The 27,737-nt window shown below is 39.9% G+C and overlaps 1 protein-coding gene across 1 annotated transcript in view; it reads left to right on the top strand.

Moving 5' to 3' along the window:
* Positions 1-27,737, top strand: part of Gpr158 (G protein-coupled receptor 158) — a 337,748-nt gene that overhangs the window by 183,909 nt on the left and 126,102 nt on the right. The gene's annotated exons all lie outside the window — the stretch shown is intronic.

Below are 27,737 nucleotides of genomic sequence, written 5' to 3'. Positions count from 1 at the left end.
GCTGTGCTAGTATTCCATCATAGAGAAATTGCTTTTTATTTAGCCCGGGACTCTAATGCTCCACTGCCCTAAGGGCTCTCCTTAAAGCCATCTCTTTGGTCACCAGAGGACCTTCTGCTACCTCCATCCAGTGTGTGGTTTATTTTTAATATACAGAAAGTCCTGTTGTGTTTTTGTTTTGTTTTATTTCTCTTAGTAATATTTAAAGGAGCAAACAATTCGCCCATTTATTTTTAGCACATTGAACTCTGGAATTTATCTATTCATGACCTTCTATGTGGTCTTGTATTACTCTCCAGGGATGATAGATATGCTAATACACCAAGGGCAGAGTTGGGAGCTTTCTCCAGTGGTTAGAAATCAATTATATCAATGCTTGATTCTGTTGCTTTGCAGTAAGTTCTTTGTGACACAGGAAAAAGACAATGTATTTCCACCATTCTTGGATTCAAATGTCTGCTTTATCTTTTGTTGTAGATTAGAGAAATTTTTGAAAATTTCTAGACATTTAAAAAGAAAAGAAGTCTTTTTGGGTAATTTCGGCTGTGAAGCCACTAGTTAGCATCATGCTAGTGTTATAGATGTTATTAGTCACTTTTAATAGTAGGCAACACAGTTTAAATCAAGATTTCAGTCAGCTAGAAAATGCAAACATGCAATCTGCTTCCGTTTTACTAGTACTCATCTTTCTCTTGAAAAAAAAAACGATGTTGATTTTATGTATATAAAATAGTGGGCTAAAATGTTCCCAGGTAACATTTTAAAAGAGCAAGTCAGTAGCAGTACCAGAATTGAGAGGTCTATTTAATAAACTGCTCTGAAATCTCTCTGATGTAATAAATTCATTACACAGCGGATTCCACAGTCCTTTATAAATTTTAATTGATTTTAATCATTAATGATGGCTGTGCTAAGTAAGTCTGTGATAAATGTGGGCAGAATGCACCATTGGGTACTGAGAGGTTTCCTATAGGTCGTTCTGTCTGGGCCCATGTCTCAATCTGTGTTAATGTTCCTTCCCAGTTACCAGCCTTTCAGATCTGCCTAGACCTTCAGAGAAAATGGGCAGCAGCTGACCAGAATCTTTTTTACAGGGCAGCCATGAGAATACTAATCTTTACAGATAATTTTGATGAAATTTCTTGGATGTTATCTAGTTGGAAGTTGGGTACCTTTTGAAATCAGTTTCCCTAGAATGAAACACAAAACAAATGGTCCTAAGTTAATCAAACCAAGGAACATAGATCTCACATATTGAAAAAAGGAAATGTTTGGTGATATTTCCTCTAGTGATTTCTCTTACCAAACTGGATTAACTATAGAAGTAATAATACATTTTCATACAGAAAGTCCAAATATATAGCATGTGGACTTTGGAATTATTATTTAAACATTTTGTGTGTGTCTTGGCAACATTACTTTACATAGTAAGGAAAACTATGGGGCAACACTAACACTTTATTTAGTATTTCTCATTGTGTTTTCTATTTCTGATAATTAAAAGAAAAAAATACACTTTTACCAATGTCATCTATTTTGACAAAAGAGAAAAAATGCAGTTTAATATAAATGTAACATGACAATTTTCAGCCATATTATTTAGAATTAAATCCCATCTCAGCATCTCTTTGACTAGTTTCCTCCTATATGATGTGGGGCTGATACAATGCATTCGATCCCAAACATTGATCCAAAGTGTAACAATGACCTAAATGGAAGAGTCACAACACAGAATCTTCTCTTGGATGGAGACATAGGTGCAGATCTTCATGTCTTTGGGTTCCTCATCTTTTTAAAGATACGGCATAGACCCCCAAATAACAGAAAAATAAAACGATAAATTGTACTTCATAAAAATTGAGTCTTTAGACCCTAAAAATACACTATTGAGAAAGTCAAAAGACACCCAATAGAAGAGCAACAGTTGCACGGTCTCTCTCTCTTGAGAGAGAGCAATATCCAAAATATATAAGTAATATATAAGTAATTCTTATAAATTAACAATAAAATAAAAAATAAACCTTAAAATGGAGAAAATACCTTGATAGACATTTCTTTAAAAAGGATGTATGACAAGCCATTGAGCACATAAAAAGATTCTCAATAATATCTGCTATTAGAGAAATGTAGATTAAGTGCAACAAATGTAGATAAAATATTTTAAAAAATCTATTAACAAATGATGAGAATGTAGATAACTCAAAATTTCCAATCTGTTTCTACTGCAGATCCAAAAATGTGCCCAGATTGGGAAACATCTTGGTAATAACTGCAAAATTTAAAATATTATACAATATGGGTCAAGTATTGTATTCCTAGTACACAGCCATACAGAAATGCAAATAAATGTTCATAAAAGTGCCATCCACAACAACTAAATGGTGAACGCCACCCAGACACCCATCAGTTAATACAAATGAATAATTATGATGTGGTATTTCCATATAATAGAATAATATTTATTAATGACAAAGTTTATGTATTAATACATGGAACAATATGAACGAACTTGAAGATGCTGAGTAGGCAAACAACTGTAAAAGACAATATGTTGTATGATTCCATTCATCAAAAATGCTCAGAAATAGCAAATTCACTGATCCCAGAAGTAGATTAGTGACTACCAACGGCTACCAGAAGAGAAGAATGGGGAGCGACCATTTATGAGATTAGGTCTTCTTTTAGAAGATTCCAGAATTTTAAAGGCCTTTATATATAATCTACCTCCAGAACCAATGATGAGACAATTCATCAATTCATGTAGAATTAGTCTTAATTAAATAATGCTGGTCTTTTGTTATTCTATTTAAAAGGTCTTTGCAAAGAGAGCAATTAATATGTGTTTTTACCTGTGGGTCCACATATGACATTTAAACAGTTGAAAAGAATAAGGAGCTAGAAGGTTCAGTCCTAGTTTTGAAGCACACACATGAGTTGCATGCTCATTTATGTGCTAATTGACTCTAAAACGATTACCATACATCTACTTCTCCATGGTTTTTGTCTGTGAAGAGTTACCAGATGTACAATTAAACTAAGAGTTATTTACCTATTTATAGCAGTGTCTTTTCTAGGAAGGTTTAATATTCCTTCAAAATGAGAGCTATGGAGATCTCTCTTGGCTATCAATTGTTCTGTCATTGAAGATATTTAGAAACTGGATTCATGCTGTTATAGTCTTATTATTATAGAAACAATGTAAAAATTCATAATACTTGAATACCCATGTTTGATACTTTCCTAGTTTTCATTTGGAAAGAAAAACATTTTTGTTTTCAGAGCTAGAATCATGTTATATGTAATAAGTCCCAAACCCTGAGAGTTTGTTAATTGCCTAAGTTAGTACAGCTGGTTTGGGAAATTTATATATTTGTACTTTATTGGGTTCGAGCCAATGGCATAAGCACTCTCAGTAAATGAATATAATATAACCAAATTAAAATTAGATTCAAATTTTAGTGAAAGTACACAGTGAGGTTCAGATAGAACTTGTGTTCTTGAGGTCAGGGTCATGACTTCAACCCATTGTTAAAAAGTCAGAGGCAACTGCAATTTTCTGGCAGCAGCACCAACAGAATGAAAAGAATTCAGTGTACCCCAAAATATATGAACCAACCAAGAGAAACTCAAGCCTTAGATAAAATTTCTTCTGTGGACCATTATATAAAGAGGTTATCAAATGTAAAGAATGCCTTCATCCTTCCATGGAGTCCTGGAACAGAATAATCCTCTCTGTAGCCCTTCCTGCTCCTTTGCCTTGATTGTGCAGAAGTGTGAGTGCTTGAGCCCAGCCCAAACAAATGTCAAGAGTGTGTCAAGGTGCTCTAACACATGGCTCTTCAACGCTTGGTTTGTGTTAAACTTTTCCTGACCTGATGAAACCCCTGACAGAACATTTTAGGGGAGAGTAGGTCTGGTCTTGATGCACAGTTCAGATGGTGCAGACTATCATCGGTGGTGTGTGTTCACATGGTGGAAGACCAAGGAAGAGAGATACAGCAGTACTAGGTCAGCATAACCTTCACAGGCCTGCCCCAGTCACCTCCCTCTTCTGTAGGACTCACAGCCTTCGAGTAGTCCTTCAGCTGAGTACTGGGTCTAAGTGTCAGCCTATGGGGGACGCTTCATATTCAAACCATAACAATAACGAATGCTGAGGGGTCTACCAAGAGACACACACCTTAAGAGAAACATACTGTTTTATCTATTGGAGCTACAGTGAGGGAGGGCTAGGGACGCCTGGTCACAGAGACACTTCAGTTTGTTCCCTGCTACGTCTGTTGTCAGCTTGAGAATCTAAGACTTCTATAATTTACACCAAAATTCAGGATATGACATTGCCGGTAGTGTGCATTTGCAATATTATCTTTAGGGCCACCAGACATGGAACATCTTGAAACTTCAGTCTCTTTTATTTAAAGTAGATCACTTTTGTGAATTAACAGAAATAACCACACTGACAAGTCAAAATATAGGAGAATGTTAGTTGTATCAAACCCAGCACAGGCCAAATCACCGCAATGGTAATGCTCTCAACAGAAGCAGCAAGTATTCAGTGTAAGAGAGCTAAGATGGTTCTGAGACCAGACTAGGCAGGGCTTCAGTCTGGTTCTGAGCATAGCCATTTGAACAAGGTTAGCCTAGACCAAATTTAAAAAAACAGCCTCCATGGTTCTGAGAAAAGTAACTAACAATCAAGGACCAGCAACTACTCCGGCACCTTATTCTTTTAAATGGCGTAACTGAGATTCCAGTCTGTTCCTGTGTGGGGCTTACAGGTTAGGATGCTAACCAGTTAATGAGCTCTTACCCCCCAGAAACACTTGGAAAACAATGCATACATCTGTGTTATGTCTTTGCCTGAAGACTCAACAGGCCAGTAAAACATGAATGATTTTAAAACTGGCGAATTCCTCTAAAGCCATGGCAATATTATAACAGTTTTTTAAAAAAGGATCTTAATTTTAAATATTATTGAATTATTTCTTCATTTTTACCAAACATTGTGACAAGCAACATATTTTCCTATTAGATATTCCACACAGGGAGTATGGCTGGTTCCAGCTTAGCAATGTCAAGTGTGCGTAGGATTTGCTTCTGAGAGGGAATGGCAGAGGAAGAAGATACACCACAAAGAAGGATGTCTCAGACTGACTCTGCTGATCTCAGCACACTCGGAATTGAGTACAGCAGAGAAAGAAATCGGCAATTTTAAACAGTGAATTATTGTGGTTGATATTTTTCCCCTTTCTATAAAAGTTATTTCTGAACTTAGAAATTAATTGACATGGGAATTAATAAAGATGCCACTTTTTGGTTTGGAAATTGAAGTGTTTTAATATAACATGGTGATTTTTGATGTTTTATTGCCTGTTTATGAAATAGAGAGCCCTTTTTGTTGCTGTAAAATGTCTGAAATTTTATCATTCTAATCACCCTAAACATTTTGGTGATATAAAATACCTTCCTCTTCTAGGATGACTGTCGCCACTGTCCGTCCCTTTCCTCAGAAACCATGGCTTCCATCCCTGCTCACAATGTCTAACATGATGCATTGTAATCAACAAGTACTATTGTATCAGGTCTGGGTAGAGCTTAGTCCCATAATCCAAATGCAGAGGTTCACATGGCAGTGTTTGTAACCAAACTTTCCTGAAAAGGTTGTTTTCTTCTTTTTCCTGTGCTTACTTCTGGCCAGGTTATTTAAGTATGCACAACATACAAACAGTTAAAAAAGAAGTTAGAAAAATTGTTTGAAACATATTTAACCATGAAGGATTGTTTAATTTAAACTTAATTTAAAAACATTCCCACAAATAAACCAAACCAAACTACTTTCCGGTTCAAGAGAAAAAGAAAAAGAGAAAAGAAAAACACTCACCAGAAAATGTAAAGAATATATAAATATAAAATACAAAAAATACATCCTTATTCTCAAGAATAGTTATAAAATTCATACTGAAAGAATTGCATTTTTTATGAACACAGTTCTCTGAGTTGGTGATGTCATTAGGAGCTAGGACTTCCATCACTGGTATAATAGTTGTAAAAAATTGTAGAATATTTGGCTGAAATTTGATGTAGCTTAAAACTTCATAGTATTTTCAGTAAACTACTAGAAATCTGCCCTAAATATCATATATATGCGCAGAGATTTCCAAGTATGTTCACATTTATACACATGCATGCATGTATGCACACTCACGCATGCTCACACTCACACATACACACACATAAACACACACACACACACACACACATTTACGCTGTGGCACCTCTTCCTGTCTGGGTGAAACAGTTCTACTGCAGCATTACATCACCGCCACCCCACACTGACAGTCATTGCTGGCTGGCCGCATCCTAGACACCATGCTTTAGCACAGCCTAGTGTCTCTACTTTCTATCACAATCCCTTCCCTTTCCTTATTTCCATTCATCAACCCTCTGAGGATCCTGAGGGCTTAGGATTACCCATATCTGGAACGTGGTAATAAACAGGGCAATTGAGATCTTTAAGGAGTTTGTGTGGGGAAGGCAGTAAATGCAACCCAGAAGACCAAATGAAGGTGTGACAGAATGAAATGATGTAATCTGATAGCGAATGACTTGGAGTCATGGAATTCTTAGTCAGTTTAAGTGAGATATTGTCCTCAATTCATGTTTAGATAAACTTAAGTGTGAACAACCGAGTATCTGGTTCAAGTTTGGATAAGCTTGGATTTGTCCTCAGCTGTTTGGCTTAGGGCCCACCCTGTTTATCACTCCATCTGCAAATATGCTGTCAAACATAGGTTTACAGAGAAGTTTGATTTAAATTAAAAAAGTAAATAAATAAACACATCCAGCCCTGGTCACATTATAGCAGTCTGAGTACATAAATTCCCCTTTGCTCCTTCTATTCTGTCCCAGCAAGGCTGGCGTGTTCTGTGTAAGTTTATGTCCAGTTCCTGCTATGTACATACTAATGAGCTAAACAAATCAAGTCTTTCCTGAATAAGAGCCATCGTCCTTGGCTCAACTCATTGATGTTGCCTGCTTTGTGCTTTAACCTAGGAGTAAAAGGGTAAAATGGCTTATGCATTTGTGCATGTGTGTGTCAGAGTGGTGGTGATCCTTGTGAAAACCATAGAGCAAAAAAGCTTATCCAGAAGGATCTTTTTCTTTGTGTGCTTCTTTAAAAATATCATTTAAATAATCTTGTACTCCATCTGGTGGCTGCAATACTAATGATGAATTATGAAGAGCAAGTAAAGCGATTATAACTTATTTGTATCTGCCTTAAGACATATATAAAATTCTTTGTGATTATCAAGTCTCCATTATCAGTTCTCTTGAGATATTTGTACTTACTAATGTTTATTTATAAAGCCAGTTGCTTATTAAGTATGCTAAAAATAGTTTTTAAAAATTTAATGCACTAATAGGCTATGCTGCTTGTTAGTTGAAATATATTGTGAGAGATAAATCACTTATATTATTTACAAATTCCTGGGGGCTTCTTCATTTTTAAGGCTTATCAAACATTTTGTAAATAAAAGACTGTAGAATTATAAAGCAATTCATATGTATATTCAGAAATTAAAATTAGTTGTGTATTCATGAATATCCAGATAAGTTTACATAAATTGGTTTGGATACTGGCTTGCTCAAAAAGATATTCACAATCAAATAGAGAAAGGAATATAAAGAAATATATAATATATGCACCAACATATATGGTCTCTCTCTCTCTCTCTCTCTCTCTCTCTCTCTCTCTCTCTCTCTCTGTGTGTGTGTGTGTGTGTGTATGTGTGTGTGTTAATATACTATAAATTTGTTGAAATTTTGGCAAGGCATTAGAAAAAAGTGATTCAATTCATACACGCTAGTTGTTTTGCCTGGTCTTTCAAATAATGACTACTTTTAAAAGTTTTTTTTAATTATGTGTATGCATGTGTATCTGAGTGAGAGGGTGTGCACATGAGTGAGGCCACCTGAAGAAGCCAGAAGAGGGCATCAGGCCCACTAAAGCTGTAGCTATGGGCAGTTGTGAGATGTGAGTGTAGATTCTGGGAACTGAACTCAGGTCCTGTGTAAGAGCAGCAAGTGCTCTTTACTGCTGAGTAGGTTTCCAGCTTGTTATACACGATATCACTAATTTACCACATTTTTTCCTAATAAAAACCCTGAATTTCTTCCATAAAAATGTAGAAATAACAACAAGTTTAACTTTCTGTGGCTACGTGGAAGATCAACACTTATAACTAGTGGCTAAGAGAAAGTGCTCAGGAAATGTTAGCAGGGGCAGGTTCCGGATGTGTTGCAGTATAAAACCACAAATGGTTAAGTCTACACTGGGTGGGTAAAGAGGTTTGAAAGTGGATTCTGTGGTCAGGCCAAAAGGGGGTAGGTAGGCGAGACAGTCTACCTGGAGGACACTTAAAAGCGAGTGTATATTAAGAAATTAAAAGATTTCACTGCAAACCCAGAAAAGTCTAGTACAGCGGGTTGGACTTTACGTAAAGGCAGCTGGGATAAATTTTTGAGCTGGCTAGAACCGTTATACATGGAGACCTGGCAGTACAGAACCGGGCTTACAAGTCATGGGCTGACTCACCGTTTCCCGAGAAAGCATTAAGGTCCCAGGACGGACAGAAGTTGAAACACAGAGGGAAAGGAGGGAAAATAGGTGGATATGGTGTGAGATGAGTGTTCCATGAAGAGAAAGCCACACATATGAAGCTGAGAAAGCACAAGGAAGCCTGGAGCTGCAGGACAGAGGATGAAAGCAGAGGAGGAGAAGAAGAGAGGAGAAGGAGAGAGGAGAAGGTGAGCGTAGGCAGGTGGTTGGGAGTACAGGGTCATCGGGAACAGCCTGTTTTACCTAATGTGCAGTTCAAAGCCAATGAAGGGTTTGGGGCAGGAGGACAAATGATTTCATTTACGGAGATCCCATTTATTGATGGTCCTTTATTGCTGGTTATTAAACTAGTTTCTCGAGTTGCTATGAGGTAGGTTAGTGGGGAACTAGTGTAAAATGGGAGGAATGTGAAGTTCATTGAATATTCTGAAGAAGAGTTCACAGTGGCATTGTGAATGGGAGAGAGTAGATATGTTTGAGATGAATTTGGATCAAGGATTCTCAGAAGTTGCTGAATAATTTGATAAGGAGAAAGGAAAGTTAAGTGTGGTCCCATTGGGTTTATAGCTTGCAGAACTAGACAAAGTACTGCCCACTAAAATTAAGAAAACGAGGAACACAGGAAGAAGGCTCACAGAGGAAAAAAAAATTAGAAGTCTCATTTTAGATATGCTCAATTAATCTAGATTTGACATGCTCTGCAAACAAAAATACAGTATTCCCACTTAAATTTGAATTTCAGATCTGACCTAACCTACTTATCAGAAATCAAAGTGGAGCAGTCAGGTAGTAAGTAGGTAGCAATGCGAGCTGGAAGCCGAGTAGGGGGTCTGGAGGTTGAGCCACAATCAGGAGTCAGGAACACAAAGGCCTGAGACACCGAGGTAAAGAAGACAGGATGATATTGTCGATAGGGGTAGAGAAGAGGAAAGGAGGAGGACTCACAGGACTGGGGTCCTCACAGTTTGGGGTGAAGCAGAATGTAAGAGTCATTTGAACATTTGAGGAGCAGCCAAAGAGAGGAGAGGGAAGTTAACCGGCTGTTGTATTCCAGAATCCAGGAGACGACGGCCAACAGTGGGGACAACTATTGAGTCACAGTATCTGAGGGAGAAATGATTTGGCAGTGCGGAGCTCACTGGAGACCTTAGCAGTGAATGTTTAACTAATTGTTGAGGAAGCAGAGAAAGCGCGTGTACACACATTGTCTAAAATCTCTGTTTTCACAAAAGATATAGTGCAATGAGTAACACTTCAAAGTGTGAATAACTGAGAATTCAGGAAGGTAATTTAGATTAAGAAGACATTTGAAACAGCCCTTGGAGTGGATAGAAGAAGAGAAAGAGGAAGGGAGGCGGGAGGCTGAGAGCTGTGAGTCAAGTGGAAGACAGGGCTTTGGTGGCCACAGGCCTCACTGAAGAGAGATTAAGACTGAAACAGGTGGGGGGGGGCAGTAAGCAGCGGTGGAGAGTTCAGGGAGCCCAAAGCGTGAGATGGCTGGTGGTTGTTCCCTCCTCACACTGTTCTAGTCATGGGGTCTTAAAAACAAGCTGGATATTTTCAGTGTTTCTTATACCGTTTATGGACACCGACTGAACTCAATTCAAAAATCCTATGGGATTTTGGGTGGTTTTTGACTTTATCAGTAAAAATACTTTATCTATTTAAGCCTAAAAATTAGATCACACCCTTTCACCTTTGCAGCAAATTCCAGATCAAAATACAAATGCTAAATTTGATGATTATTGATCACTGATCATCATAGACGTGATGATTGTTTAAGGAGTTATTGATAAAGTTTCCAGGCAATTACCAAGCAGGTGTATAAAGAGAAGCCTAATTGCCCTTGGTGAGTTGGAGACAGGAAGGCAAAGGTGGAGACAGGAAGCATTCTTTCAAACAGCCTCACGTTTGCTGAGGTAAGCAGATGTGTGATCACTTGGCTGAAGGGGAGAGAGCCTGAGAGTTAGGAGATTTTCATTTCTTTTTAAAAATAACAACATATTTATCAATTTTTAAAAGGTAGTTTAGCATGTGGAAAATGCATGGGGATGACGGAACAATGCAGAGCAGGGAGGGACGCAGCAGAAGGGAGCAGTTCTGAGTGTCCTATGTCCCTCAGGGGTGGGGAAGGTCTGCGCTTTATCTGTGGCTGCAGAGGCGGCGAGACTGATGAAGCAGAAAGGAAAAGCTGTGGTTGAGACACGAAGTGGAAGAAATTCTGTCTGGGATCTGGCGTATGGCCACTGACTTGGCGAGAATGGAGAGCCTTGAGGAGATGATTCAGATTTGTTATAAGCACTGTTGAAGAAGGAAAGGGAAAGTCCACACACAGGGACCGCTGAGAGCAGCTGGAGGCAGCAAGGAGGAAGTCGCACTGAAGTTCTCCTGAGAGATGGCTGGGTACAACACTGGAGGCCTTTAACCAGCGCTCGCAGACAAAGGAAGAGGCAGGACGCTCTGAGCGCAAGGCTAGCTTGGTCTACATAGCAAGCTCCAGGCCAGCTGGTACGAGCAACGTGAGACTGCTTGTAAAAGTCATTCAGGTCCAAGATGTCCCCAGCTTGTTCCTTGGGCAGCAGAGGAGAGGGTGCCTGAACTGGCCTTCTCCCATAGCCACACTGATGAATATCTTGCATATCACCACAGAACCTTCATCTGGCGATGGATGGAGATAGAGACAGAGACCCACACTGGAACACTGAACTGAGCCCCCAAGGTCCAAATGAGGAGCAGAAGAAGGGAGAACAAGAGCAAGGAAGTCAGGCCCACGTGGGGTGCGTCCACCCACTGAGATGGTGGGACTGATCTAATGGGAGCTCACCAAGGCCTGCTGGACTGGGACTGAAGGAGCATGTGATCAAACTGGACTCTCTGAATGTGGCTGTCAATGAGGGCTGACTGAGAAGCCAAGGACAATGGCACTGGGTTTTGATTCTACTGCATGGACTGGCTTTGTGGGAGCCTGGTTTGTTTGGATGCTCACCTTCATAGACCTGGATGGAGAGGGGAGAACCTTGGACTTCCCCTGGGGCAGGGAACCCTGTCTGCTCTTAGGACTGGAGAGGGAGGGGGAGGAGGAGAGGGGGAAAAAAAGGGAGGTGGGGAGGAAGTGGAAATTTTTAATAAATAAAAAAAAGTCATTCTGCTGAGAGTAAGACAGAAAGATGAAGAGATAGGAAATTCTCTCAGGCTCTTGTGTTAACTAAGTGGTTATTGTCTAAAGAATTGTAAATATTTGTAGAGAGCTTTTTACTTTGTGTCCATTTATCCTTTCCATTAAGGCAGATTTATAAAAAGATCCGTTCAAGCTTCTCGGGACATTTACAGCATTAATATGTGTGACCATTAATTAACTTTAGAGAATTCCACAGGGGAGAAAGAAATGACAGTAATTAGCATCTTCAGTTACAAATGGAGAAACTGATGCTTAAAGATCCTCTAGAGTGACTTTATAATCCTCGGTTCACTGATTGTTAAATGACAGTATACTCCAAATACAGCAGAGGCAGCAGGTTTTCTGTGACATCCGTGGGAGTGGCTAAGTTGCATGGCATCTTGAGCCTGTCACTGGATCTCGAGTCACATCCCTTTGGCCTACCTAGTTAAAGATAAAGCCCTGGGGTTATTCCTTAATTCCGAATTTCTAGTGTAGCAGAAATCAGTAACTTATGGCCTACTTCCCATTATGTAGAACACAAAATAATATTTCATGGTGTGAAATATTAAATCTCAGCATTCATAGCATTTGATTGGAGCACAGCCCTGTTTTCCTGTGTGCTGTCCCTGGCTGGCTCCAGAACTGAGTAGCTGCAGTAGAAACAGCATGGCCTGGAAAGCCTGAAATCCTCGCTGTCTGCACTTTACAGGGAAAGCCTCCTTCCTCTGGGGGCACAGCTCTGTGCAGTCAATGAGCTTTGCATCCTTTGCTCTGGGTTCCAACTCTTCCCTGGGATGCTCAAGGTGTCCCCGAGCTTCAGTGTTGCTTTCTAAATTCTGCATCTATATTTCTCAAACCAGAGGTCAGCGGCCAGCCCTTCAGGGGTCCTGCAGCTCATTTTCATCAGTTACTTTCCTTATGTATGGTGGGGTCTAAGCTGTGTCTATCCCTTAGCTGACTCTTTCCACCAAGTTAAAACCACAGGCCCTGTGGCTGCAGAAGGCAGCGGGAGCTAGGAGTTCATGCTTTCCCTGTCTTCTGAGGGTTTTCAAAGATGAGGCTTCTCTCAGCATCTTACCTTTTCTTCTGCGTCCGTCAGTCAAACTCTCTTCTGTTCCAGCAGCTCATGATCTGGATCCCCGAATGCAAATGGTGGACCTCTTGTGCACAGTTTTCTGAGGAGCAATATTTAGAAGTGATAGATTTTTCTGGGGGATTTAAACTTAGGCTCCAGGTTGTTTCTCGTTTCCCAGTCTCACAGGTCAGAGAAAGAGGAGACCGAACACTGGCTGAGCTGGGTCATCCTCAGAATGAATCCTCCATGCAGTCCTGAAATGGGGGTGTGTGGTTGCTTGTTTATACAAAGGCAGTGTCAGCCCTGTTCTGAGCTACTTTCCACGACAATAGCCAGGGACAGAGAGAAGAAGGCCCCTCCGATCATCCCTGCCTTAGCTGACAGGGAACTGGTTTTGCAGGAGTGGAGCTAACATCCTGTCTTCCCTCTCAGTGATTCACAACAGCATGCGACCAGTGGTGTCCGAGACATATCTGCCAGTGCAATACTGGTTTATTAAAGAAAGATTAATTTCATGAGAAGAAACTTCTCAGTGTCTTTTTTAAAATTTGCGATTTCCACAGTCTCTGAAATTTAAATTATGTTTATAGTGATAATTAGCCAGGTTACAATTCTTATTTGCAGAGATTGAAAAATATAGAATTTTTAACAAATGAAAACATTTTAAATATATTTATTCATTCATACGACTTCCCCGTTCATTTTATCCTCTCTCCAGCACCTGTTCCTAGACTGAAGGGCAGAACGGGTTTCCTGGGCACATACATGTTCCGCTTCAGCGTCCACCTGCAGTTAGGATCGCTGCTGCCATTTCAGTAGTGCAGTCAATCTCCAGTGCCCAGACCCACATTTAAAACTGGCTCGTGGTCTCATTTATAAGCTGTTTGACTTCTTCCTTGCCCCCTTAATAAAAAAAACAAGGATAAGGAAGCAAGGTGCATAACAAGAGCAAAAAAGCTTTAAACAAATGTAGAAAGAAACACATAACCTTTGCCGACCTATGGCAATAGAAATTTAGTGTATAATCATTGTGGAGGCTACCGTCGCTCACAGTACTGCGGATTTGCCTGTGTCTCTGAGCTTAGGGACTCTTTCTAGCCACAGGGTTCTCCCCCTCGGCTCTAGACTCAACTCACTGTACACAAATGTGTTGCTAAAGCTCGGATGCCCCACTCTGACCACCAGCACCCCCAAATCAGACTCAGGTGGCAGTTAGTGTCTCAGCAGCATCCAGCCTACCCTGTCCTTCTGTGCCCCCTTTCTGCTTCAAGATTCATTATGCAGCCCCCACCTTCTTGACACCTCGGTCCTGGTTGGCCTGATTAGACATTCACTTATTTGGTCCTCGCTGCCGGCAGGAGCCTGAGTTCTGTGTTCTTGGGTTTGGAAGGAACCTTCTGATTTTAGAATGAGAAGACCTCAAACCTCAGGAATGAGTTTCTCAAATAAGGCATCTCTCCATATGCAGAATTTTTGATTTTCTAAGATGTTTGTGATGTACTTCTAAGACTGGGGAATATTAATTTATAGCTTGATAATCATCTTCTCTATGGCCAAAGGTAAACTGAAAATCAGTGTTTTTGATGGACGGAGACTGCCGGGGCTGTGCCTGTCGGTCACAGACACACCACGGATTTTAGTGTACCACAATCCATTGCTTTCCTAGGTAGAGAGAAAGAATGCCAAAAGGGATGTGTTCCTCAAGAGCAGTGGGCTGTAGGATCTGCGGAGCATGAGCCGAGAGAGAGGTTCACTCAGTGAGTTTATTAAATCCCTGAGCTGGCTACTCCAACCCACAAAGTAGCTGAAGGAAATTTACATGGAGGAAAGCCCCAGACAGAATTGCTCTGGGTGTTCGCAGTGGGAAGTAACTGGGAAGGTCAGTGAGAGCTGCCGGAAGCAGAAAGGAGTTCTAGGCTTGTTCTTTTCTTGGGCATGGATAAGCAAATAGAGGAGGGCTCGCCCGGAAGTAAACAAGCTGTTAGGCACAGCCGAAAAATAAGCCAGTGATGCAGCAGGCGAACATTAGTGGCTCACCAATAAGATGAATACGGGAAATCAGCAAGATGTGACTAGGTAAGACAGATACAGCAAAACATAGCGGGTGAGGTTCCCATTTCAGTCTACAGGCAGCAGGAGTTCATTTGAGCCCAGAGCCCTCTGCTGTATTGTCTGTCTGGGAAAGACCAAGCATTTCCTGCGCTCTCCACATCCACCATCTTGACTGCCCAATTGGGCATCAGTAAGTTAGAAACCAACTTCTCGATCTTCCTCTGCCAAAGTTCATCTGCTTGTTCTTTGAAGTCTAGGAGAATGGTCCACCATGGTCCAGAGAGCCAGGTAGAAGCTCAACACCATTCCTGATACATAATCCCCATTCCTCTTGGCCATTGCAGCAGGGATTATCTATTGTACACCCTCAGACTGATTTCCCCTCCCTACTCCACTGCTACCTTCCCCGTCCAGGACTTCACTATCCCTTGCCCTCCCTCGTTGTTGCAGCATCCTCCAGCACACATCCATGTCCCCGCCAGTGTGTCCTGGAGGCTGCAGCCAGAAAGTACTCTTCCAAATCTAGTTTCCTCACTTCACCTTAGTCTCTTTTCCCCAAAACTCTTCGATGACTTTTTGTTGCCATGGGGTAGAGGCCCATGTATTCCAGGCTCAGAAGAGCCACCCTGATTGCCACCGATTAGCGTGAAAACTTCAACTCTGACTTAGTTCCACTTTCTTTTTCTTCTCTACCCACACTGCTGTATTTAATGAGCTCTGAGTTTGCTCCTCTCTTTGGAATGCTACTACCATTCTTTCATTGACACACCAAGTCAGTTCTTTTTTTATTCCTCATATTTCTGGTCTCAAATCATCTGAAACTTCCAATGATGCACATCCTGAACCTTAATCCTGGTGAGTCAGTTTTCCTATAGCGTTTGCTAACAGAGTCCTGCACTGTTTCCATGTGTGAAAGACGATCTCTCAGTTGAAAAGAGCCATCCAGGGTATTTTAAAAAGTGTCTCTGACCTCCACCTAGTAAAATACACCCATTGGATGCAAACTGTCCAATTAGAATGTCACCTGGTGATGGATAATTACCTCTGGTAGTTAAGAACCACAGGTTTGGGCCAACTACTTCTCTCAGTCTAGATATCCTTCCCCTTAAAATGAGAGCACTCATGTTCATCCTCTCTCTCTCTCTCTCTCTCTCTCTCTCTCTTTCTCTGTCTCTCTCTTCTCTCTCTTTTCTTTTTTTCTCTCTCTTCTCTCTCCCTCCCTCCCTCTTCTCTCCCCCCCCCATGTATTAACTATGTTCAATGTAATAATGGATAAAGAGCACACCAGTGGATCAAAAAAGTTAACAATTGATTTGATTCTAATCTCCCATGTTCATTTTCACATCCAGAGGGGAAAATTAAGAACTTTCATGATATCACTGAGTTTTGAAGTAGTGTAATTTTAAGATAGAATTCACTAGAGAACATTAGTGATATGATAGCTGTTTCTGGTTTACTAGGGAAAAGTTCCAGGCCATTATCCTTTTAAGAAAAGCACACTGCTGCTTTGAGTCTAAGTAAGAGCTCTAAAATCACTCATATGACACGTTAGCTACTAAGGACTTGAAGAAAGACTGTACCTACACTATAGATGAAGGTCACTCTTGAAGTGGAAAAGAAGAGCAAAGCCAAGTTTAGACTTATCAGGAATGCATCCATTATTTTAATAAGGCAGAGGTAGTTGACCAATAAATGTGGGCTGAGCATTAATAATAAATAAGAAAACAAAGACAGGTGATAGTACATGTCTATAATCTAAGCACTTGGAAGAGGAAGGTTGATAAGGAATTCAAGGCCAGTTTCTGCTACACAGTGAGTTTAAGGCCAGCCTGGGCTCTGTGAGACACTGGAGGCATGGGAGGGAGGATAGGCATGGGGTACAGGCAAAGCAGCCTGATGCTAAGTGAGAACATCAGGAGTGTATTCCCAGAAAAGGTGATGTCGGAAAGCTTTGAAAGATGTGGAGGAGGTTTCTAGATAAGGGAGCTACCTCTGTAAAGGTCTTGGTTAAAAAGAGCACAGTTTATTCAAAGAGTGGCGTGGCTGGAAGGAGCACAGTGCATCATCTGTAGTGTTTGCCAAAGAGGGAAGGTTGGTAAGGCTAGAACACGGAAAGTTCTAAATGCTAACTTATGGAATTTGAATCTATAGATAGCCCACCAATGCAGTGATTTATGAAGACTTGCGAGGGGAAAGATATGGTGCAAGTGTAGTATGCAGAACTCTCTCTAGCAGAGTGTGGAAGGTAGTGCAGAAAGTGTGAAGCTGGAAGTGCAGAGAGCAGTTACGGATCTGTTATAATGCTTGGGAGAGAAGCAGTAAAAACGTGACTGGAAGCAGCAACCCTAGGAGGAGAAGAATGGGAATGATGCCCAACCACCACAGCAAGTGGAAATGGCTCTGTGCTAGCAACCACGATGAGAGAGTAAAAAAGACTAGGACTGCGCTGAGATTTTGAATCTCATTTTTTATCTGAGTTTTAAAGTCGGTATTGGAGAGCAGTTAGAAGGTTTGATATACAAAGGTGAGCTTGGTTTACACAAACTGAGGTTCAGTCATGTGTGGAACAATAGTTGAACAAATCTTGATTGGTATATAGGAGACAGGTCCAAAATAGAGACGGATTTGAGGTGATCCAAGGGAGTGATCCTTGATGCCAGGCAATGAAAGAGGCACCCAAGAGAAGGAATATGGAGACAATAGGGGGAACTGCTGCTACGTGTCACCAGGAGAGTTTGAAAAACATCACTTAAAGAATTTGGGTTTTAAGATTCAGAAATATGCTCAGTTTACTCTCATGACCATTTGCACTGATTAATTTTTTCTGATGTATGGGAACTAATCCTAAATGCCTTGAGATAAAAGGCTCTATTTGCAGCCTTGTGTGAGTCAGTAAGTCATAAAATCTTGTCAATTCTGTGAGTTTGAGAACAGCCCCCACAGTGTGTGCTTTCAGATCACAGGCAAAGCAGTGATTGGAAAATAGGAGGCTTTGAATATAAGTTAGACAGGCTTTAAGCTGTTTTAGTATTAATGAATCCATTCTGTTTTAATGATTCCATTTTTTAATATTCCATTGAGATCATATTTTATCCATGACTTCTAATATATATCTACTTCAGATTTCAGAAGTTCTTATAGTTTATCCATGTTAATGACTGGATGCGTAATTTTTGCCTGTTTTAATTAGTAATTCTAAACATATTTTACTTAATTATTTTATGGGTGACATGCTTAAATCAATTCTAAACTATTTCCTAGCTATGTTGGCTTACTATAAAAATATATCTGCCAGAACCAGTTACTGTAGACACTAGGTAATAGCAATCGATTAGGATGTAAATTGATTGGAATGTCTAGCAGCCAATATAGACAACATTTATTTTCCTCCAACAACCATGAAACAAATCATCAGTATCTAGAGATGTTTTACATAAAGAGATGGAAAGGGGAAGACCAATCTAGGGAATCTGCTGCTTATGTTAGAGAAGATCTTAGGGTTTTTTGTTTTCCTTGTTTTCATGGTGCTCTTTCAACTAAAATCAACATCTGGAGGATAGTCGCTTATAAACCAAAAGGTCATTAAATCCTGTTTGAACTGTAAACAGGTAAAATATATTAGGAAAAACAATCACATCAGATTTAATTCAAGAAGTTTCTGAATAGAAAAAGAGAGAGAGATTTATATCTAAGCAGGACAGGGTTAGAATTTAACAATAGGTTTATAAACACTATTTCTAAACAATAATATGCTGGGAGAAATAGACATATAGCTTTGTTTTATACAGTCAGAGTACACTTTATTGTTCTTAATAATTATCCTTGGTCTGACCAGAGGGCAAGTCAAGATGGGGCCCCCTCTCTTATATTACTTAGGGTCTTAGCTGGGGTCATCCTTGTGGATTTCTGGGAATTTCTCTAGAGTCAGGATTCTTGCTCACCTTATAATGGTTCCCTTAATCAAGATATCTCTCCTTGATCTCATCTCTGTCCTTCTTCCATCTTGACTGTCCCATTCCCTCAAGTTCTCCTCATCCCTTCCCTTCTCCTCTCCTCTTCTCCTGCTACCCTCCCTTCTCCCCAGCCCCAAGCTCCCAATTTTGTCAGGTGATCTTGTCTGTTTCCACTTTCCAGGTGGATCTATATATGTTTTTCTTATGGTTCACTTTATTACTTAGCTTCTCTAGGATCATTAACTATAGGCTTAGTATCCCATGTTTATAGTTAGTATCTATTTAGGAGTGAGTACAAGCCATATTCATATTTTTGGGTCTGGGTTACCTCACTCAGGATAGTGCTTTCTAATCCCATCTATTTGCATGCAAAATTCAAGATGTTATTGTTTTGTTTTGTTTTTTCCACTGAGTGGTACTCTAATGTGTAAATGTACCACATTTTCTTTATCCATTCTTTGGTTGAGGGGTATCAAGGTTGTTTTTAGGTTCTGGCCATTACAAATAATGCTGCTATGAACATAGTTGAACAAATACCTTTATAGTATGATTGAGCATCTTTTGGGTATATGTTCAAGAGTGTTATTGCTGGATCCTGAGGTAGGATGATTCCCAATTTTCTGAGAAACCACCATACTAATTTCCAAAGGGGTTGTAAAAGTTTGCATTCCCATTAGCAACAAATGAGTGTTCCCCTTACTCCACATCCTCTCCAGCATAAGCTACAATTAGTGTTTTTGATCTTAGCCATTCTGATGGTGTAGGAGGGTCTTCTTTCTATGTGTTGCTTTCATTGGTTGAATACTACTGCCTTGGCCTTTTGATAGGGCAAAACTTAGATAGGAGGAGTAGACAGAACAGAATGCTGGGAGAAAGGAGGCAGAGACAGAGAGTCGCCCGCCATAAAGCTGTCAGGTCAGACATGCTGAATCTTTCCCAGTAAGCCATGAGCTCATGGTGACATACAGATTATTAGAAATAGGTTGAATCAAGATGTGAGAGTTAGACAATAAGAGGCTAGAACTAATGGACCAGGCAGTGTTTACATGAATACAATTTGTGTGTCATTATTTCAGGGTATAAACTAGCCAGGCAGCCAAGAGCTGCTCCTTTTACAACATTCTGACAGGTGTAAGATGGTATCTCAGAGTTGTTTTGGTTTGCATTTCCCTGATGGCTAAGTCATACTGATAAATATCTTAAATATCACCATAGAACCTTCATCCAGCAACTGATGGAAACAGAGGCAGAGGCCCACATAGGAACACTGGAATGAGTTCCCCAAGTCCAGTTGAAGACTGGGAGGAATGAGAGTATGAGCAAAGAGGTCAAGACCAGAATAGGTTCACCCACTGAAACAGTCTACTGAGCTAATTGGGAGCCCACCAACTTCAGCTGGACTGGGAAGGAACAAGCATAGGACCAAACTAGTTCCTCTGATTGTGGTTTCATGGTTTGGACAGACTGAGGGGCCACTGGCAGTGGCACCAGGATATTATCCTTAATGCATGTACTGGCTTTTTGGGAACCAATTCTCTTTGGATGGATATCTTGCTCAGCCTAGATATAGTAGGGAGGGCTTTCGACCTTCCACAAAGCAATGTGTTCTCTGAGGATTGGATTGGAGTGGAGTGGGAGGTTATGTAGAGGGAATGAGAAGAGAGGAGTGAGTAGAAACTGGGATTGGCATGTATGATGAAAAAAGATAGTTTGTTTTCTTTTTTAAAAAATGTAAAAGAATTATCCTTAAATTTCACTTTCAATAGCTTTTAAAATATCAGTATGAAATTTCCATTTCCTATTATTATTTATAGTGACTGATATCAGTCTTAATTTTTTCAGCCTATTTTATTGAGAGAAAAATACAGTTGGCTCATCCTATTGGTGTATTCTTTTTTCATACCTCAAAACTTGTACATGTAAACTGTTTTTAAATATTGTATCTGTACTGAATACACAGAATCTGTTATGGCTGTCAATTATATGATTTTCTGTGTAAATTGTTCTTCTTGGGGAAGGCATGAAAAAATGTCTATTCATGTGAAGGCATTAAGAAAAGGTCAAACAAATGGTTTCACCTAAGTTTAGTTTGATAAACCAATGAGTTAACTGGGGTTATTTACAGGAGGGAATATAGGTGGTTACTTACTACGTGTATTCAATATTTTTCTGATATTGGATACAGAACCAGGACCAGAAGCAACATTAGAGAAAGAGTTCATTTTGTGTTAGGGTCCATCATGGAGGTAGAGATGGCAAGTGTGACAGTAGGAGGAAGAAGCTGAGAGATTACATCTTTAATCACAGATATCAAGGACATCAAGCAGAGAGGGTGGCCTGGAAGTGGCATGAGGTTTTCAACTCTCAAAACCTGGTCCTAGTGACATACTTCTGTTAGGAGGCCACACCTCCTAAACCTCACAAACAGTGCTACCAAATGGAACTTCATGTTCAAATGTCTCAGTCTATGGGGGAAATTCTCATTCAAACTCCACTGAGACATGGACAGCTGAGAGGCAGCTGTTTCACTGAAAACACAGCCTGTTCTAGTTTTCTTTCTGCTGCTATGATGAACACCACAATGAAAGGCCTCGTGGGGAGGAAAGGGTTCATGTTACTTTACACGTTATAGCCCTCTGTTGAGAGAAGTCAGAGAAGAAACTCTAGTGGGGCAGGAACCTGAAGCAGAGACCATGGGGGAGGACTGTTCACTGGCTTGCTCCTGGGATCACTACTTAGCTAGCTTTTTTATTCAACCTACTAGGTTGGATATAGTGCCAACTGTAGTAGGCCAGGCGCCCTTAAATCAGTTATCAGTCCAGGAACTCTTTCACAGATTTGAACATAGTACAATCTGATTGAGATAATTCTACAGTTGGGGGGGTCTCTTTTCCCAGGTGACTTTGGGTTTGTGTAAAATGTACAATACAAGGCGATTAGCACCCCACTCCAGCATGAGTAAGGTTCATGAAAGCTCAAGGTTCAGGCATCTTCACCATAAAGATTCTCCTCCCAGGATTTGCTTACTGCTTGTATAGCCTTGGGGAAGGGTCTTTGTAACTTTCTAAATTTCCCAAGTCTGCCAAGTTTCATGATCTTGATCCTTATACAGTTCTCATTATGTGAAACCTTAACAGAGTTTCACACACTCCAGGGTCCCTACATGTGGATTAGAAATATTAGGCGGAAGGAACAGAGATACGGAGACACAGAATAGAGTCAGGAGGATAATCCAGTGAGTACCAAATTCACCTGTGTTTGTTTTCCGTATATCCCAATCCCAAAATGGGGGAGGGAAGAAGGCAAAAGACTGCTTTAACTTGATACAAAGAATAAGCAGAGTAATTACCTCTTCATTACCTGAAGCATCCAGCAACTATACCCTGGGCGAAGCATTGTTGTTTAGGCAGGACATGCAGCGACCACACCTTAGGCCAAGCATCCTGTAGGCAGTCACTTCCTGGGTCAAACCTTCTGTCATATCCTTGAAGGAGCAGGAATAAGCCTGACCTCTCTGACCTTTGGTCAAGGTGAAACAGATTCACTTCTGTGGGTCATCTTAATACCCAAAACACCAAGTAACCACACCCTAGGTCAAGGTATCTTGTTAGTAGCCACACTTTAAGTCAAACTTCTTGTTAATAACCTTGAAAGAGCAAAAATAGGCCTAAACTCTCTGACCTTTAGTCAAGGTGGAACAAACCCACTTCTGTGTGCTCCCACACTTATGCGACTCCCTCCAGGGGTACTGTTTCCAATCTGAGGCAATGGCTACACTGCCTAAGTGGTTCTGGTTCCATTAAGTGTTGCAGTGGGTGCTGTGGCAGTACAGGGATGACATCATGTACATAGGAGGATGTGCTTAGGTGTTATGCAAGTTATATTCTATTATGGGAAGGACTTGGCCATCACGGACTTTAGTGCCTATGGCCGGCCTTGGAACTAGTTCTCTGCAGATACTGAGACAACTGTTCTTTAATTTTGATTTACATTTTCCTGTTGCTTGTGGCGATCCATGTTTTTCACACCTTCCTTTCTGTTTCTGCTTTGAATTGGCAGTTCACAGCAGGGCTGCGGTTTCTTATTTCGCATGTCTTTGTATTCCAGAGTGAGGTCAGAAAAGGGGCCTTCAGGAGCAATGCTCAGATGCCATTTTAAATGACAGCTTTACAAAATTGGATTTTGAAAGTCCAAGGGCAAAGTTGAACAACAGAACTGTGCAGCCTATGTATGAGTTCTGTCAATTTCTTGACAAAAATTTTAACCTCCATAAGCCTCAGGCTCTGCATTTACAGAGTAGGCATGATGATAGTAGTCACATTTGCTGGGAGGCTTCAACGTTGCTGTGGGAGTTAATAGACGTGAAGAACTTAGAGTAATGGCTTCTTCAAGAACCCAGAAGTCCTCGTCATTGCAAGTGTCATCATGCTCCTTGTCTCCATCCTCGTTAATGTTCTGTTAAGGGGAAAATGTATTCTCAATGGGGGAAGAGCTTATTGAACAGGCGAGCTAGCAATGGTAGATTTGTTTCTCTGTACTCTGGTTCTGGGTCTCCCCTCCTTTCTCTGAAGTCAGTTTTGCACTCCTGGAATCTATGCATTTACATGTTTTTTGGTGTTAAAAATAAAAGGAAGAAAGAAATAAAGAAAACTTGGAGAAAATGGAGTGTATACTTGGAGTGGGAGGAGCTCTGCTGCTCTGGACCTGCTATGAGGACACTTTCTGCAATACTGTGTGCTGCAATACTGCATGCTGTGATGCTTACACAATCAGGAAAGGTTGTTTTCAGAGGCAACTTTCTTATTAAACTAACTCTTGCTTCAAAGAAAGAAGAGACTCAGAAGCAGGCGTATTCATTTAGCTTGCTTCCAGCAAAGACTTAAGGTCTTGCTGTGGTGCTTATGTGTGACAGTGGCTTGCTGCATCTTATTTTAAGATATTTAATTATCAAGTAACAGTTATGTGTATCCAAGGCACACACTACTCAGCATGGATCCCAATCACACAAATCCACTCTCAGCACAACTCCTGCTGCACATCAGGTTCCTAGAAAGCTCACTCTTCTCAGCTGTCTGATCCTCGTCTCCATTTCTTCTTCTCTCCACCCACCAGCAGTCACCGTCACGTCCTTGCCTGTTATCTTCTGGGGGACACTCAGGCAATTCTGAATCTTGGCTACTGCCTCTTCAACATAACAATTTCTTTTTCTTTGGGTATATCTGGAAAGGGGGTTTCTGCACCATTTGCTAATTCAAATGGTGCCCTGTTTCCCATCATGGTTTCATAAATGTGCATTCCCACCAACACAGGGGCTCCTTCTCTTCACACCTTCTTGTTAAATCTTCTCTTTTGGCAGCAGCCATTCTACTAGCTGTGAGTTGATATTACGTTGAGTGTTCCTTCATATTTTTTATGTCTTTTTGATGATTACTGATGTTGAAAATACTTTCAAATAACAGTTGGCTGTTAATCTAATTTTGAAGCATGTACGTTAATATCTTTTGACTGTTTAAATCATGTTAATTATTATTGAATTATTGATTTCCTTGCATATGTTGATTAGTAACCTCTAATGAGACATGGTTTTCAGATATTTTCTCCATCCTACAGGTTAGATAATTTTCATTCTGTTGACTGCTTCCCCTGTTTCATTGGTCTGCAGAAGTTTTCAGTTTTCACAGTCAAATTTGCTTATTTTTGCATTGTTTGCCTGTGCTTTGGGCATTATATCCCTAAAGCCCTTGTCCAGACCAATGTCACAATGTCCACTTTGTTTTCTTCTGGACATGTTACCCTTTTGTTCTTTAAATACTTAATCTCTTTGGGGTTGAATTTTTGTATGCGGTGTAAGATGAGGACCTAATTTCATTCTTCTGTCTTGGGACCCAGCTTTGTTGAAAAAACTACCCTTTTCTCTTTGTATGTTTTGACACTTTGTTGAAAGTCAGTTGACTTGAGTGTAGGCTCTTTGACCCATTCCATTGGTTTGGTTGTCTATATGCCTGTAATACGATGGTTAGATTGATACAGGTTTTTTACTATATTTTGGAATTAGAGATCATGATGTCATTGATTCCTTATTTTTGCTCATGATTGCTTTAACTGTTTGTAACTTTTTGCACTTCTATATGAATTTTAGGATTTTTCTATTTCTGTAAAATATCTTTTATATTTTGATGGAGATTGTACTAATCTGTGTATTGCTTAAAGCAGTATGGATTGTGATTTTGATTTGTGAACATGAGATATCTCTGCATTTATGTATGTGATCTTCAGTTTCTTTAGTCTACATTTTATAGTTTTCAGTGTATAGCTCCTTAACCATCTTGTTCTTGCTTACTTGTAAGTATTTTATTATTGCTGCTGTTCTTGCAGTTGGGATTGTTTATCTTTCTCTTTTGTATAGGTTAGTGTTAGTATATAGAAGCACAATGTTATTTTTAATTGGTCTGATATTCTGAATTGTAATGAATTTCTTATTTGTGATGGAATTCACAATAAAAACTGAAAAGGAAAAAAAAACCTTTTGAGACAGGAAAATTTGCTTCTTAAAAAATGAAGTTGAAGTCAAGCACGATGGTGTAGCCCTGCAGGGCAAGAGCTTAGGGGCCTATACAAGAGGATTGCGAGTTCTACAAAAGCTTGAAATAGATGACCACAACGAAGGATAAACAAGATCTTTGCCATAAAATAGTATCCTTCATTTTGATTAAATTTAGGCATATTTATTAATTTTTATGTAGGACTAGTCTCAGCAGAAACAATTTTGGACCAAGAAAGCATCTTCTGTTAATATCATTCTCTAGAGCTTAAAAAACTTCATGTTAGATGTGTGCACAATTCTAGCATGAGGACGGTAAAACTGGGTGATAGGGAGTGTGAAGCCAGTATAGGCTGCACAGAGGGACTGTCTCAGAAACCAAACCAAACAGAAAAGTCTGAACAGGGGGCAAGGAAGGGAGGGATGAAAGGAGGGATGGAGGGAGGGATGGAGGAAGGGAGGGAAGGAGTGAAGGGGGGCAGGGAGAGAGAGTAGGAAGAAGGAAATTCATTAAGCTAAAATCAAAGATCTTTACTCTGTACTTTAAGTATTGTCTAGTTTCTCTTCCAAGTTCTACCTGGAAGGGAGCCGCTGACTTATTAGCAGTGCTAACACTGTTAGTTGCAGAATATGATGTATTTTATCTCTTTACTTTACAACAGACAGGGAAGATTAAGGTAGGGCAGAAATTGAAAATTGGGTATTAGGAATAATAGAAGGTCTCTGTTAAAAATGTTCCTCTCGAAGAGGACAGACTTTGTTGAAATGACAGAAAAGGTGATTTGAAGGAGTTTTCTGTCATCTGTGGTAGAGCTGAGAAAGAGCACAGCAGCCACAGTGAGAAGCATGCGCAAGAGAGGCAGGACTGTGGTTTCAGTTCTATTGGGTCTGGCTCCTTCTTCACCCTCCAGCTCATTTGTCCATGTTTAGTTTGTAAAATCAAGAAGTAATATTATGTCAAATCAGATACAAATAGACAGCTGCTTTCTAAACTGATAGTCAGCCTTTGCTCACAGTTTTCTGTGAAGGTTTCTGAAGGGTTTTCTTCATTTTCCATGTAGCTACTGTTTTCTTGTTTTTCTTTTCATGTGTGTGTATGTGTGTGTGTGTACATTCTATGTCATGCATGTGGAACTTTAAAAACAACCTACCCACCTTTCTTCTTCTACCTCCTCCCCCTTCTGCTCTTCATTTTACCACTTTGGCTATTTAACTTACTCATCAGACATATATATACATATACATACATATGTGTGTGTGTGTGAAAAAGTTTCTTTTCCTAATTATGAGGCAGTTTGCATGTAGCTACTCAGTGTTATCATTTGTTTAGTTGGCCAGAAAACAACTGGCCAGAAAAGTTAGGGGAGTTCTAAGAAATATTAAATGTATGAATGGATTTAATTAATAAACCCATTTCTTTCATTTACAGTATGTAAGTGTATGTTTGAGATATAGCTTGAATACAGTATTTGTAAATCACTGCTAGTCCTTAATCAGGAGCGAGAACCTCAATAGAAACAAGGTTAGAGAATTTAGTTTCTGGTGTCTTCAGTATGAGGCGCCCCAGGGAGGTGAGCGAGAATGTAAATTAGAGATTCAGAAAGCAGTGATGGATGCAGATATAGAGTCTAAGTAAATAGTTTGTCAAATAGTCGCTAACTTCCAGAAAACCCATTGAATTCATGGATGTTAAAACACAACAGCTTTTAAAAATCTATTATATTGGAAAACTTTTCTGGAGGCTTTCTTCCTTCCTTTCTTTCTTCCTTTCTTTTCTTTCTTTCTCTCCTTATTATTTTTTGAGAGAGGGTTTCTCTGTACCTGCCTCTGCCTCCCAAGTGCTGAAATTAAAGTCATGCGCCAGTCACCATACCCAGCTTTTTTTGTTTGTTTGTTTGTTAACATTCATTCAACATTTCTCTACTGTCAAACCTCTCTATCATCAAATTTCTTAAATATCCATTTATTTCACTTGTGTATTTTTGAGTTGATAGTATGATTCTAATGCATAAAACAGTATATCTTAGGGCAAATGATCTATCACAGAGAAGAAAGAAACCAATTAAAACATTCATCAGTTAGTATGACCTTTTTGAATTTTGTATGTAAAGGTTAGCACTTATTATCTACTTAAAACTTATGAATTAATTATTTGAAATCTTTCCTGACTCACATTCATGAGGTAAGATACAAAATTATTAAAATATCAAGATAATTACTCAATCACAAACATTGAGCTTGCTAGTAAGCACAAAGATCGAAACAGAAAACTTTAATGAGAGAAGAAATTAGACTTAACAAGAGAAATGTAAACAAGATGGACTGAATTAGTTAAT

This window comes from Myodes glareolus, chromosome 14 (assembly GCF_982192425.1).
Source record: "Myodes glareolus chromosome 14, mMyoGla1.1, whole genome shotgun sequence".
NCBI classification, from domain to species: domain Eukaryota; kingdom Metazoa; phylum Chordata; class Mammalia; order Rodentia; family Cricetidae; genus Myodes; species Myodes glareolus.
This window is presented reverse-complemented; position numbering and strand designations above follow the sequence as displayed.